Source organism: Dioscorea cayenensis, chromosome 8 (assembly GCF_009730915.1).
Source record: "Dioscorea cayenensis subsp. rotundata cultivar TDr96_F1 chromosome 8, TDr96_F1_v2_PseudoChromosome.rev07_lg8_w22 25.fasta, whole genome shotgun sequence".
NCBI lineage: Eukaryota > Viridiplantae > Streptophyta > Magnoliopsida > Dioscoreales > Dioscoreaceae > Dioscorea > Dioscorea cayenensis.
Window position 1 is genome coordinate 13,211,897 of NC_052478.1, and position 16,368 is coordinate 13,228,264.

Here is a 16,368-nt window from a genome sequence, read left to right on the forward strand (position 1 = left end):
GAGGGAAGAACTACCATCTACCCCGGGGATCTTGAAGAAGGTGCTCCAGAAATTGAAGAGGGCTAGGGGACGCCACCAGAAACGCTCCAAGGATGTTGGAGACGTTTGTGAACTGCAGAAGTTGGATGAACCATTGTTAGCCGGTCCCAAGCCTGATAATTGACCCTCTACCCTCAAGAGATTTTGCTCATCATGCTTCCAAGCCATGTGTAAGAGGGCAACTTTTATCTATGAGCCCCCGTGAGGTAAAACAAGGTACGTCAAGCTAAGTGACATTAAACAAGCGCTTCTTGGGAGACAACCCAAGTGTTTACTATTTTCATAGTTTAGTAGTTTAGTGTGTGCATGAATAAAGTGTTGAGTGTTGGTGTCTTCATTTTTATATACTTCTGCTGCGATTTTATTGTGGGTTTTGAATTGTCATCGTGTGTTTTCACATGGATTTGGCAAAGTTGGGTCGTTTGAGCTATTTCTCATGTTTTTCATTGGTAAAATTTACATATTAGGGCAGGCTCTAAGTGTGTAAACATGCTCAGGAATTTTCTGCAGAGCCTGTAGAATTTTCTAAGGCATCCAGAGAAAACACACGGGCGTGTGGAATTTTCGCACGCCCGTGAATTTGTATTACGAGCTCATCCAGAGAAGGCATAGGGGCGTGGACTTGCCCTTGTGAACGACCATGCGATTCTCGCACGCCCGTGGGTAATTTCCGCACGGGCGTGTGAATTTGTGCAGAGATTGGTAGATTATTCTGAAAGCACACAGGGGCGTGGACTCGCCCCAGTGGGCGACGTTGTGAAAATCGCACGGCGTGGGTAATTTTTGCACGGCCGTGCGAATCTCTGCAGAGGAGCTCTCTCCATACTGAGAAGACACAGGGGCATGCACTTGCCCCTGTGAGTTGGGCCTGTGAATGTCCATGCCAGTGCGAAATTTCCACACTGGCGTGTGGAACACTTAGCAAATTTTCTTGGATGTCCAGAGATGCCACAGGGGCGTGTGGCTGCCCCTGTGGGTCGGGCACATTGGCGTGGGTATTCCCCCACATGCCCGTGTATTTATGTTCAAAGGCAGTGAGTGCTTTCCCGAGAGTGCACAAGGTGTGCATCTGCCCCTGTGAGGTTTTAAAAGGAGTATCGTTTCTCTTGACCCTCATATCCTCCATTTGTCTGAGAGCACTCCTATTTTGTTTCCCGACCTCGTATCGCTAATTAGGAATGATTTTGCTTCGTTTTCTGGCTGTTTTCAAAGCTTTCTCATCTTAACTCGACGGTAAGCCCTATCTTTGATTTCCTTCACAAATTCATGATTTTCATCGATGAAACTAGTCAATAATGCTTCATTTCTTCAATTAGAATGTTTATTTATATTTAGAATGAAGTAGAAGCGTTATGATGTTGCATTTGTGGAGTTTGAGGCACGGTCGTGCGTTTGTTCACGCCTCGTGGATTCACACGGGCATGTGAAAATTCCGCACGAGCATGTGGATTTCTACAGCTATGTTTAATTAACTTGTTTGATCGATCCTCTTTTAATTTTTGCAGATTATGGCACCCCGGTCAAAGAAGCAAGCTGATAAGCGACCGCGAGAGTCGTCTCCTGAGTTCGAGAGCATGAGATTCACCATCCCCGAGCACCAGGCTCGGTTCGAGCGTTTGTCGAGACTTCAGTTCGGACAGACTCGATTCTTAGACATGAGCATACTAAGAGATTTGCAGCAAAGAGATGAGTTCGCTGATGAGGTTGAGGATCTCATGTCGGTGGGTGGTTGGAGGCAGTTGTTGTCGATTAGAGAGCCAACCATCCGGGAGCTTACACTGGAGGTTCTATCGTCATTCGAGTTCGACAGATCCTATACAAGATTCGGCGACTTCGACACTGTTCAGTTCAGAGCACTTGGACATCACTATAGTCTAAGTATCACTCAGTTTTTAGTTCAGCTCAGCTTGTACGAGGAGGCATTTACAAACACTGAGGAATACTCTCAGTTACCGACCGATTATCCTTGAGCCCTGACCCCACAGAGAGCTTATAGAGCATTATGTGGTCAGGGTCAGTATGAGCCAGGGGTGTCCAAGGCCACATGCCTTTCCCAACCTGCGTACCGATATCTACATGCCATCATGAGCAGGTCAGTGAATGGTCGTGGTGATAGCACTGGCGTTCTGAGTCGGTAGGAGCTTCCGCACTTGTATTCGATGATGCAGCGCACACCGATCCATCTAGGGCACATCATCGCTGAGTACATTCGACATCAGGGCCACTATGCTAGATTGGGAGCGATCTTCTTAGGCCCTTACATTACTAGACTAGTTCTGGGCATGGGTCTCTTGTGCGCGATTCGTGGGGCCGAGAAGACGAGTATACCTGCGTCCCTGAGCCTGGAGACGATGAGATTGATGGGCATGGTTCGCAGGGTTCGGACGAGGATTTATGCTCTGGTTCTACCGGCCCCAGAGATAGTCGAGGAGGAGGGTAATGATGACGAGGCTTCCCAACCTGCCCCCGAGCCTCAGTCAGCACCTATGGAGACCGAGGTACCTCTAGTGACAGAGGACCCATCCCCCGTGCGCATGTTTTCACCATTCGAACCCAGGATCGCTTTGAGAGGCTCGAGAGCGCTGTGGGGGTGATACGGACAGAGGTAGTATAGACCCGAGCTGAGATGGCCGATATTAGGGCTGCACAGGCCGCATAGTATATGGAGTTCATGGCACGATTCGACACATTACAGCAAATCTTAGAGATAGACGTCAGCTTGTCATTTGTCGTGCGGCCGAGGACTTATCAGGCCCCCTCGACATCTCCGGTACCTCCACCCCCTATTCCAGCACCAGTTGACCCACCATGTACTTTATCAGCACCAGCAGCAGCAGAGCCACAGGACGACATCGACACTTGATTTTCTTTTCCTCGTCTTTTACTTCTGCATTTTATTTTGGACTTGTACAATCAGAAAGGACTCTCCTTCTGAGTTTATCTTTTATTTTTCTGTCTCGAGTTGTATTCATTACTTCATCTTTTATATACTCGAGTTGTTTTATTTTTATTGAGCTTCACTGAACCCCCTCGTGTATGCGTGCGGATGGTCTTGTCATCATGGGAAATGAGACTTTGTCATGGGCACGGCCAAGGTGTTTCGGCACTTGGCCGTGTGAGCTTCACAACACGTTGGAACAACATCCCCAAGGACTTAGCTCCATCAAATGCAACACTAGGAGTCAGGGGAGTATTGTTTTGATTGCTTCTCCCACATTTGAATTTAATTGATTCACATTATGAATGAGCTTGAATGTGTACATTGGGGACAATGTACAACTTAAGTGTGGGGGGAGTTTTATAGTGCACGCATCTTTTTTATAGTAGTTTTGATTGATATACATGCTCACATAGTCAATGGCGGTTCACCTTAGTTGTATTGATTGTATTCTTGAGTTTAGAAGAATTTTTAACATTGAATGTTTTCATGCTCTAGTTTTTGCTTAAATTTCTAGGAATTTTTGCCCGATTGACACTTGTTGCACTACTCACTCTTTGAACTCTTTTGGAAACTCATGTTTGTTGTATAAGGGACTAGTTATAGTTGTTTCTTGTGTTAATTCTGAAAAAAAAATGGAAAAGTGAAAAGAAAGAACAAAATAGTTTTGTTGTTTAGTTGTGCTTGTTGGGTGGAAAGAGCTACCACCTATGATGTATGAAGCTACTCTCATAAGTCAGATACTAGTTATGCCCTAATGAGAGAAAGAGGTATCTCATGGGATGTGTGAAAGCTACCACCCCGGTAGAAAGAGCTACCACCTCGAAAGTGTGAAAGCCACCTTAGCGGCCGCTTTGGAAAGGGCTACCTTAGAGGATGTGTGAAGCTACTACCCTTTTTGAATTTTTGTTACCTTTTGTACATAAATAAGTCCCTTGTACGTAGAACTTTGAGGAGTATACTTTGGGTTGACTTGAGTGAGTTCACACACTTACACAATTTCGGGTTTGTCATCCTTTTTTATTCAAGTTTTTAGCTAGATCATTGATTTTTCATATTTAGTGTTGAAATTTCCCGTACTTGTAGAATGCACTCTTTGTATGCTTTGGTGAACCTAAGGCCAAGCACTTCCAATGTTTCCTTCATCTATGCATATAATGTTTTAATCTTTGCTTGAGGACAAGCAAAACTTTAAGTGTGGGGTTGTTTGATAAGTGTTTGTGCGATAAGAATACAAAGTGTTCTTTCCTTATGTTGAGCATTATTTTTCTCGGGTTTTAACGCTAATATGGGTGTATTTATGTTACTTTTATGCAGGTAGGATTGTGAGGCCGATTATGAGAGAAAAAAGCCAATGTGTTTCATAATGCACTAATTTTGGAGGAAATCTTGCTAAAGGTTCAAACGTGAAGACATAGGTCGAGGTTCCAGATGCAGCAATGTGTGCCAACCTCCTCGTACTTGAGTTAGTACAACTATTTGGAGGGGCACAAGAACAGTCACATTCAAGCATTCTAACTTGTTCATATAGATCAAGATCTCTACCAACATGTCCGTTATTGAAGAAACAAGGCGATCCATGACGTAAACGTGTACCCGTTTGCATTACCTCGATGAAAGTATGGATTCAGGAGTATTTCATGCCGGTACTTTAGCAGGGTACTATAGAAAATACTGTAGCAAAGATACGGTAGCAGCACTGTTTACAGCCGGCTGAGAAAATAGAAAAACAGAGAATCCACACGAGCGTGTGGAAATTCCACACGCCCATGTGAAAAATCCAAAAAGGCGCCCATATGGGCGTGTGGATCCCCGATTCCAACCCTTTAAAAGCCGATTTCAGCCCCGATTTCAGCATTCTTTTCTCCATCTTTTCCCCAACTTGAGAAAGGGCGGTGGCTAGGGTTTTGAAAGGTATTAGCTTGGTCTTTGGAGAGGTTCTACGGCTCCGACATCGCACGCCATTTGGAAGAAGGTTAGTGGGAGGGCTTTCATCGGCACCGATCTGGCGAGGTGTATCGTAGGCCGGACAAAGGGACCCTTGCGACGAGTAGAGGACTCTCCACAAGACCATTGCCACGACTAACAAGGGGGTTTTCTATGGATGCTTTGTTTTTACATTCGATTTCATTGATTGTATCTAGCTCCATGGAGAGCTAAAGCCCTAGTGGATACTTGGGTATTTGTGAACCCTAGGTTGTATTCGTTTCATTGAACTTCTTTATTATGCTTTCAATTAATTGATGTTTATTGTGAGTTCCAATCTTGGAGACTTTATTGTATGAATACTCCCCTAGGGTGACACTAGGGTTGAGAGTTCTTCTTGGTAACTCTTGTGAGTGAGTGACACACCATGATAGTTAGACAAAGCTAGATTGGAAAAGGTTGAGAGGGTGAGTCATGAGATAGCGGAGCGTCCCCTTTCCCCTCCGATGTGATCTATCCTACCTCCATGTTCCAAGAGTTCTTTGCGGCCATAGTAGAGTGAATGGGCTAAGGGATGACCTTCCGCTGGGGCTTAGTTGCGAGTGCAACGGAGTGAAGCATTGAAGTGATTTTAGCACCTAGGGCTTAATTGTTGCTAGGGATCTTTCACCTGGACCAAAGGGTTAGGTCTATACACAGGAATAGGGTTTATCACTTGGAATCTCTAGAGCTCATTGCAATTCTATGCGAGTGCGAGGTTAAGAGGTTATTCAATCTTTCCTCCGGGATATGTATAGAGTTAGGCATGGTTGACCTTAGATTTTAGATTATGTAATTAAGGATTTCCACGACTCATTATTGCATCAATTAGGAAGTATAATAGTGGGTTCTTGCACTTGAAACAATTGTCCTAGGCGGATCAATATCCAGGTACCCCATCTTTATCGATTCCCTTACCTTCTGCCTTCTATCTTGTTGTTTTTATTTTTGTTATTTCATATTTTGTCACACTTATCACTATTTATCTTCCACATTAGTTAAGAAACAACTCAAGTGTCTTTATTCCCTACTCTCTGTGGATACGATACCCACTAATATGGGATTATTACTTTGACACCCGTGCACTTGCGGTTTACACGCATATACGGACGTGTCAAGAGTTCATCTTAGTGGCCCTTGTGGATGAGTGGCACACCATGAGGGTTAGATAATGCTAGAATGGAGAGGGTTGAGAGGGTGAGTCGAGAGGTAACGGAGTATCCCCTTCCCACTCCGGTGTGATTTATCCTACCTCCATGTTCCTAGAGTTCTTTGTGGTTACCATAGAGTGAAGTGCTAAGAGAGGAACTACGCTGGAGCTTAGTTGCACGAGGAACAGAGTGAAGCGTTAAAGTAATCCTTAGTATCTGGGGATTAATTGTGACTAGGGGTCTTTCGCCTGAACCAAAGGGTTAGATCTACATATAGTAATAGGGTTTATCACTTGGAATCCCTAGAGCTTCTTGCAATTGTACACAGTGTGAGGTATTTAGACTGAGAGGTTCCTCCACCGGGGCATAGTGTAGAGTTAGTCACAGTTGACCTTAAGTTTGGGACCGTGTATTTTAGGATTTCCGCGACTAATTAAGCATCATTTAAGAGATATAATAGTTGGTCTTGCACTTGAAGCAATAACCCTAGGAGGAGAAATGTCCGAGTGCTCCACTTTCTATCGATTGTCTTTCCTCTCACTTTATCGTGCTTCTCTTTCTTATTTCTTTTAGTTCTTTTCATAAGGATTTTATTCACACTACCATTGATTCATTTTCATCATAGTTTGATAGCAATTGTTGTGTTTCCACTCACTATTCCCTGTGGATACGATACCCACTCACCTAGAATTTATTACTTTGACAAACCCATGCACTTGTGGGTCTCACACAAGGGGCGTTGTCACTCCTGTAGTTTGGGAAGAATTACAGAGGTATTGGGAGTCAAAGGAGTTTAAAAGAATAAATAAAATGTACAAACAGAATAGGGAAGAAATTGGAAACTTCTCCACCGTTACTTACTGTGGTGGATCTGTCAGTACTACTGTGCACAACCTTAGATTGGTAATGTCTTAATCCATATAAATACCATAAATATTTTTGTTTACAATTTACCCTAATTTTAACTTTTCTTTAATATTTTTTCTTTAAGTGAAAGAATTAGGTAGAGAGATGACACCGAAAGAATGATTTATCCGCATGCACAAAAAGAAGGATGGCACACTCGAGGTTGGTGACTGATAAGTGCTTGTATGATAAGAATATGAAGTGTTCTTTCCTTATGATGAACATTAATTTTATCAGGTTTTAGTGCTAATACTTGTGCATTTGTGATAATTTCATGAATATAGGGTTGTGAAGCCGAATGTTAAAGAAAGAAGCCAATATAGATCATGAGCGCACTATTTGGAGGAAATCTTGAGAAGGGTCAAACGAGAAAACATAAGTCGGGTTCAAGATGCGAGAATGTGGGCCAACCTCTGTGTATTCAAGCAAGCACAATGGTTTGGAGGGGCACAAAGACAGTCACATTCGAGTATCCCGGCTTGCGCATTGATAGCAAGATTTTCACCAATGAGGCCGATTATTGAAAAAAGCAAAGTGATCTACAACGTGAACGTGTGCCCGTTGACGTTACCACGATGAAAACATGGATTCGGGAATGTTTCGGGCCGGTACTGCACCAGGGTGCTGTAGCAAACACTGTAGCAAATTATTCACAGCTGGCTAAAAAGAGATATCCAGAGAATCCGCATGGGCGTGTGGAAATTATCCACGCCCGTGTGGAAATTCCACAGGCCGGTGTGGCAAATCTACAGGTCGTGTGGATGCCCTATTCTAGCCCTATTTAAGCCGCGATTCAGCCCTGATTTGAGGATTCTTTTCTCCATTCTTTCCCAAATTTGAGAGAGGGTTGCGGCTAAGGTTTTGAGAGATATTGGTAGGGTTTTTTGAAGAAGTTTTTCAGCTTCGACATCGTACTCCACTTGGAAAAAGGTTATTGGGAGAGCTTTCATCGACACCGATCCGGCGAGGTGTGTCCTAGGCTGGACAAGGGCACCTTTGGTGGAGATGAGGCTTCTCCACAAGATCATCGTCATGACTATCGAGGGGTTTTCTATGGATTACTTGTTTTTACATTCGATTTCATTGTTGATTGTACCTAGCTCCATCGAGAGCTAAACCCCTTAGTGATTATTTTGATTTGTGAATGTGGGATCGAAAATACGCGCCCTGGTGTCGTATCGGTGAAGAGACACTAGGCGATATATCTAATCACAAATATTATTTTATTTTATTTATTTTTATCTTTGTAGGCTCTTCCATTCCTAATAAAGGCAAGCCTCCATTATTAATTACCCCATACTGAGATCTTAGGAACCTCCGATTAAGGGCTCAAGTACAAGTAAAAGGTGAGAAAATATATGAATTATAAATTTTGTTATTCATTATATATATATATATATATATATATATATATATATATATCGTTGCCGCTTGCCGCTGCCTGTGCCTTGTCGCCACGTTGTATGCCTTGTTGTCACCTTAAAGTATAGATCTCATTGTTGCCTTTAAATTTATATTTATTTTAGACATTGCCGCTATCTCGAGATAAGCATTTTTTTGTGCCATTGCTTCGAATCATTCTTGTCGGTACTTCACAATCAAGATCCTTCAAATCATCTTTTGCTAGTTTGAAGTTTTTTAACCAAACAAGTGGTCAGACATGAATTAATTTCCCATTAAATAAATTGGTATTTTTGATGTATAATAGGATATTTCCATGTAATAAAAAAAATATGTGGGCTCCACCTGAAATCTCCACATCAGCAATTATCTATTTTTTTTTTTTTAATAATGGTTAATGGTCCACTACGTCCATCAAATACAACCTTTATCACATCAATGGAGACCACACTTGATAAAATTTACAAGTGTTCTTTGCAAACTCTCATGCATTTGGGTAGGGCTCACTTATCCTTATATTTTATATCGTTCTTTACAAATTACATAAAGCTTCCCTTGAACTTGGCCTTGTGGAAGTTCACCAATGCTTCAAACAAAAGACCAGTTGATAATGCCAGGTTTGGATTTTCATCATGATTGTTTGTATACTTAAAAGAAATGTTTCACTATCAGCACACAGTTGACACCAAAACAAGTGTTTCAGATCTCTCAACGTCGGTCCTTATTAAGATTACTCTACAAAGCTTACCAAGAATTCAGCTTAACATATCTGCACAGGTTTTAACTTTCCGTGACAGATAACCAAGGTGCAAAACAAGTTATCATTAATCAACCACAATGTTCATGGCCTATAAGTTACTTTGCATCAAATTAGTATCCAAGCTTGGAGGCCAGAGAAATCCTTTACTTCTGGAGACACACGAGGTGGGAAGTTCAGATCTACCTTCATGATCTTCCTGAAGATGTCATTTTAGTCAGGCTCTTCAAATGGTGGAACACCATAAAGAAGCTTATAGCAAAGAACACCTAATATCCAGTTATCAACAGTATGGCCATGTTCTTTGTTTTTATCATTTCAGGTGCAAGGTAATCTATGGTGTCACACATGGCACGCCTCTTTGATTGAACAACCTATCTAAAATCTACAATCTTACGATGGCCCTCCATATCAAGTCAAGTTTTTTGGCTTGATATCCTTGTGAACGACATGCTTCTCATGGCAATAGACCAATGCCCTCGTAAGACTCGCAATATACGTGGCAGCACGCTGCTCAGAAGTTTATATACAGGTTTCATTGTGAAACCAAACAAAACTTATATTTTTTTATTGTCTCTTCTTCTTCATCATCTTCCTTATGCTCATCGTAATGGTTTCTATCATCATTTTTTACTTCTTTTAGATGACCACCATTTGACACATCACTAACCATGAGCTCGACTTTTTCTTACTTCATCAAAAGCAGCAACAACACCATTAGTTGCTTATATTGTGCAATTTTACTAGGAATCAACAGGCAAGGCTTTAAACTTCTTCCCATGCAACACTAGAAGATAATATGTTATAGAGTCGAGCAAGTGAGCATCCTCCGGGTGTCCTTGAAAGCAGACGTTGACCCGAGTCTCATATTCTTGTATTTCTCCCGCCCCTTGCGGTGTATTCCAATGAGGCAACCACTTATTCTTAGCACATTTCTTCTTTGAAAATAGCGGCAGTCCAGTACTACATCTTCCAAGACAAATTTTTATTTATTTATTCATTTTTTTTTGCATTGATACTTGATCGAATTTGTACTCCCATAGAGTTCGATCGTCGATCTACGATCTTCATTCGCCATCTTCAAACGACGAGATCAATGCCAATCTACGACCTCCATAAAGCCCGGCTTCAACACGTGATCAAACGACTTCTCCATCTCAAGCTCTCACTTTTTTTCTCACGTGTATCAAAGGGTCGGTGTCACTATCTTCGCCTCGACGGCGGCTATTGTTGTCCGGATCCTTTTGGAGACTTCATGGAAAGAGCATCACTTGACGACGATCGGGCGGCAGTGACAATAGCGACACATCGATGGCGGCGAGCAACAACATCAAGTGACAATGGCGGCGAGAACGCTTTGGTAGATGAGAGCAACAAAGGCGTAGCTACCGAAAGCAATGGCAGCAACGACGATCGTGATAGTAATAGTGGCGAGCAGCGGCATCGAGCGAGCAGCAGCAGAACGATGGCATCCGCGACAATAATCGGCATCGAGCGAGCTGATGGCGGCAAGGCAACGACCTTTTATATATATATATATATATATATATATATATATACATTTAGTAGAGAGAGCACCTTCTTTTTCCTTTCTTCTCCTTTGCTTCTTCCTCTTTTTCTCCTTTTGTTCTTTCTCCTTCACTCTGGTTCGTTCCTTTTTTTTTCTTTCTCTATGTTCCTTCGTCTTCTTCTCCCTTCGGTCCTCAGGTTTCTTTTAAAGCCTCTCCAGCCTCCATCTTTCGTGGGTGGTTATCTCATAGTGGGGCAGTTCGATTTGATCGTGTGGTAACCGGTTTGATCGTGTGGTAACCACGACCACACACCACGAATTTTTTTATTAAGTTTAATTTAATTATGATTTTATTTTGATTTTATTTATTTATTTATTTATATTTTTTTTACATATACGTACATATATATTTCTAAATATTATTATTATTATTTTAAAATTACATATGTATTATTTTTTTTTATTATTTCTTTTTAATTTCGATTTCAAATTTTTTTATTATTATCATCATTATTATTGTTATTTTATATATTGTCTTTATCTAGTTTGATATATATATATATATATATATATATATATATATATATATATTATCTGATTTGATTATATATATATATTTTTATTATTATTATTTTATCTTATTATTATTTATATATCTTTTATCTGACTTAATCTATTGATTATTTATTTATTTATTTATTTTATTATTATTATTTTTTATTTTTTTATTTATTAATTTAATTTATTTTATTATTATGTTTTATCTAATTGTATTATTATTATTATTATTATATGATTTGATTATATTTACTTAATATAGATTTTTATCTGATTTCATTTATTTTATTTTATTTTAATTTGATTTTATTTGACTTATTATTATTATTTTATTATTTATTTATTTTTTAATTAATTTTTTTATTTATTTATTTTATTTTATTTTACTTCGTGATTTGTATCCATGGCTGATTTTGGGATTGAGGTCGCCTCCAGATCTGTGCTCTTGAGATTTTGATATTTTTTTTAGATCGCCTCGAGATATGTATTCTCAGCTGATCCAAAAATTTGTTTATTTTAGATCGATTCGAGATCTGTGCACTTGGCTGATTTCGAGATTTATGTCTTTTGAATATTTTGGACCGCCTCGAGATCGGTGCTCTCAGCTGATCCTGAGATTTGAGTATTTTAGACCGTCTTGAGATCGGTGCTCTCGACTGGTCCTGAGATTTGTGTATTTTGGATATTTTGGATCACCTCGAGATCAGTGCTTTCGGCTGATCCTGAGATTTGTGTATTTTGAGTATTTTAGACCGCCTTGAGATCGGTGCTCTTAGCTGATCTTAAGATTTGTGAATTTTGGACCGCCTCAAGATCTGTGCTCTCGGCTGGTCTTGAGATTTAGATATTTTGAATATTTTGGATCACCTCGAGATCGGTGCTCTCGGCTGATCTTGAGATTTGAGTATTTTAGATCGCCTCGAGATCGGTAGTCTTGGCTGGTCTTGAGACTTGTGTATTTTGGATATTTTGAATATTTTGGATCACCTCGAGATCGGTGCTCTCGGTGATCCCCGAGATTTGAGTATTTTTAGACCGTCTTGAGATCGGTGCTCTTGACTGGTCATGAGATTTGTGTATTTTGAATATTTTGGATCGCCTCGAGATCGGTGCTCTCAGCTGATCCTGAGATTTAAGTATTTTAGACCGTCTTGAGATCGGTGCTCTCGACTTGTCCTGAGATTTGTGTATTTTGAATATTTTGGATCGCCTCGAGATCGGTGCTCTCAGCTGATCCTGAGATTTGAGTATTTTAAACCGTCTTGAGATCAGTGCTCTCGACTGGTCCTGAGATTTATGTATTTTGAATATTTTGTTTAAATTAGGAGACTCGTTTAATTTATTTATTATCATTTTTATTATATATTTTTTTATATAAACAGTGAACCCTAGGATGTATTTGTTTCATTAAACCTTCTATTATGCTTTCAATAATTGATGTTTTATTTGAGTTCTAATCTTGAATGCTTGATTGATTGTATCCTCACTTAGAGTGACACTAGGGTTTAGAGTTAATATTGGTAACCCTTGTGAGTGAGTGACACACCACGAGGGTTAGACAAAGCTAGTTTGGAGAGGGTCGAGAGGGTGAGTCAAGAGGTAGCGGAGCGTCCCCTTTCCCCTTCGATGTGATTTATCTTACCTCCATTTTCTTGATCTCTTTGCGGTTATAGTAGAGTGAATGGGCTAAGGGATGACCTTCCGTTTGGGCTTAGTTGCAGAGGCAACGGAGTGAAGCGTTGAATTGATTTTATCACCTAATGCTTAATTGTGACTAGGGACCTTTCACCTGGACCAAAGGGTTAGGTCTATTTCTAGGAAGAGGGTTTATCACTTGGAATCCCTGGAACTCCATGCGATTCTATCCGAGTGCGAGGTGTTGAGATTGTTCTATTTCTACTCTGGGAGATGGTATAGAGTTAGTCACGGTTGACCTTAGATTTTGGACCGTGTATTAAAGTATTTTCATGACTCATTAATGCATTAGTTGGGAGGTGTAATAGTCTGTTTTGCACTTGAAACGATTGTCCTAGGCAGAACAATATCCGAGTACCCCATTTATATCGATTGCCTTATCTCTCACTTACTTTTGTTTTTCTCTCTTGTTTCTTTTATTCTTGTTTGCATTGCATCTTGTCAACACAATCATTATTCATCTTCACTTGGTTAAGGAACAATTTAAGTATTTATACTCCCTACTCTTTGTGGATACGATACCCACTCACCTGGGATTTTATTACTCGACAAACCCGTGCACTTGCGGGACATACGCAAGGGTCGTTGTCAAGTTTTTGGCACCGTTACCGGGGAGTAGGTGTTTAGAGATACTTTGCACTTTGTTATCTTAGCCATGCGTTCATTCATTCTATTTCATATCTTCTTTTTCTATCATTGTTCTGATTTATTTTTCTTCTTTTGGTACAGCCCAGGTTATGAACTGAGGGAACCCTTCCATATTAATTGAAGGAGATCCCGAACTCGAACGTACACTACGAAGAAAAGGAAAGAACCTGTGCAAGAACCGTCAAATCTAGCTAAAGTGGAAGTTGAAGGATCTGACAACATGGCTGAGCAGAATGAACAGCAAAGAACATTATCTGATTACACCAGACCGTCGATACTGGGGACACAATCTAGTATTGTGTGAACCCCGATTACAGCTCCGAACTTTGAGCTGAAACCAGCATTCATCCTGATGATTCAGCAGTCAACTCAATTCAATGGTTTGGCCGATGAGGATCCAAACAACCACATAGAGAACTTCTTGGAAGTTTGTGATATGCTGAAGATTAACGGTGTATCATATGATGCTATTAGATAGAGGTCTTGCCCATTTTCTCTCAAGTGAAAAGCCAAGCAGTGGCTTCATTCCTTACCAAAAGCATCCATCATGACTTGGAATAAGATAGTCGAAGCTTTTCTTGCTAGATACTTCCCTCCGGGAAAGTCAGCCAAGCTTCGAATGAGATATCATCGTTCGTGAAGATGGAATTGGAATCATTGTTTGAGACATGGGAGCGTTTCAAGGACCTTTTGCGGAGGTGTCCACAACACGGATTTCTCAAATGGATGATCATTCAAACTTTCTATAATGGGTTGAATCCGAGTACAAGGTAATTGCTAGATGCTGCCGCGGGAGGTACAATGGGGAGTTAAACCCCGGAAGAAGCCAGACAGTTAGTAGAAGGTATGGCAATGAACATTTATCAATGAAATGTGTGGGAAAGGAAGAAGGTGGCCGGGCTCCATGAAATAGATGCAGTCACTTCTTTGGCAGCCCAAGTGGAATCATTGAGTAAGAAGTTAGACCTTCTAACTTCGAATAGAGTGGCGGCCGTGACTACTTGCACCGGGTGTGGCGGGGGACAAGCTCCCTCTGATTGTCCGATCTCTATTGGTGATGTATCTTCGGTGGAGAAAGTCGACTTTGTGGGTAATGCAACTAGGAACCAAGGTAATCCATATAGAAAGACCTACAATCAGGGTTGGAAGAATCATCCCAATTTTCCGTGGAGCAACCAAGGACATCCAAAGGCCATGGCACCACCTGGTTTCTAACAACAACAAGCCCCAAACATGGAAAATAGAGTGTCCGGCTTGGAAACCCGAATGCCTGACTTAGAGAAAGCCTTGACTAGATTTGTGCAATCATCGGATACACGGTTCTAATCGGTAGAGGCTACACTTCGCAACCACACCACTTCATTGCACAACCTAGAAAATCAAGTAAGGCAAATTATGAAGTCTCTATCGGAAAGACCGCAGGGAAGCTTGCCAAGCAATACCGAGACCAATTCACGAGAGCATGTGAAGGCGATCACTTTGAGAAGTGGTCGTGAGGTTGAAGGTAGGTTTCCAAGTGAGAAGACCAATGTTGAAGCACCGGAGGTCATAAAGGTTGAGAAGGGAACAACCAAGGAGAAGGAGATAGCACCCCCACCTTACAAACCAAGAATCCCTTATCCCTCTAGATTGAAGAACGACCAAGTGGATGAGCAGTACAAGAAGTTGTTGCGTCTGTTTAGGCAACTATATATAAACATTCCCTTTGTTGAGGCATTATCCTAAATGCCGAGGTATGCCAAGTTCTTGAAAGATTTGTTGACTAACAAAAGGAAATTGGAGGAAAGTGCCTCCATGATTTTAGATGCATCTTGCTCGGCGGTCTTGTAAAAGAATATGCCAAAAAAGAAGAAAGACCCAGGAAGCTTCATCATTCCGTGCAACATTGGCAACTTGGGTTAAGAAATGGCATTGGCAGACTTAGGGGCCAGTATCAACGTCATGCTATATTCCTTCTTTCAGAATTTAGGTTTGGGAAAGCCTAGGCCCACTCGGATGACATTGCAATTTGCGGACCGAACAGTGAGACATCCGAGGGGCATTATTGAAGATGTGCTTGTCAAAGTTGACAAGTATATATTTCCTATAGATTTCGTGGTGTTGGACGTCGATGAGGATGCAGATGTTCCTTTGATACTTGGGAGGCCATTCTTGCACACTTCCAAGGTATTGATCGACATGGACGGCGTGGAGTTGACACTGAGGGTTGGAGATGATAAGCTCATATACCGCTTTGCCGAAGACATGCGACATTCTCTTGACTTTGATGATACTCTCTACTTTCTTGACACTACTGATGAGATAATTGATGAATATATGCAGGATATGTTCAATCCGGACCCATACGAGGGGTTGCTAGACCAAGAAGTAGAGAATGAAGAAGTGCTAATGCTTGGTCTAAAGGAAGAAGTACCATCTACTACGGGGATCATGAAGAAAATGTTCTTGAAGATGAATCGGGCGAGTAGACGCCACAGGAAATGCCCCAAGTCTGTTGGGGATTTGCGCGAACCGAACAAGTTGGATGAACCTTTGCTAGGTGGTACCGAGCCCGATAACTTCCCCTCTACCTTCAAGAGGCTTTGCTCATCATGCTTTCAAGCTAATGGTAAGAGGGAAACTTTCATCTATGAGCCCCCGTGAGGTAAGACAAGGTACGTCAAGCCTAGTGACGTTAAATAAGCGCTTCTTGGAAGGCAACCCAAGCGTTTACTATTTTCTTAGTTGTTAGTTCAGTGTTTGCATGAATAAGACTTTGAGTGTCGGTGTCTTGATTTCTATATGCTTTTGTTGTGTTTTT

General features: G+C 41.2%; 1 non-coding gene across 1 annotated transcript; it reads right to left on the bottom strand.

Annotated features, from left to right (window-relative positions):
- Nucleotides 1-14,179: 14,179 nt before the first annotated feature.
- On the bottom strand, nt 14,180-14,284 carry LOC120268148. Its single transcript, XR_005538818.1, has one exon. It is a non-coding gene; the product is annotated as a small nucleolar RNA R71 (small nucleolar RNA).
- Between the last annotated feature and the right edge of the window lie 2,084 nt (nt 14,285-16,368).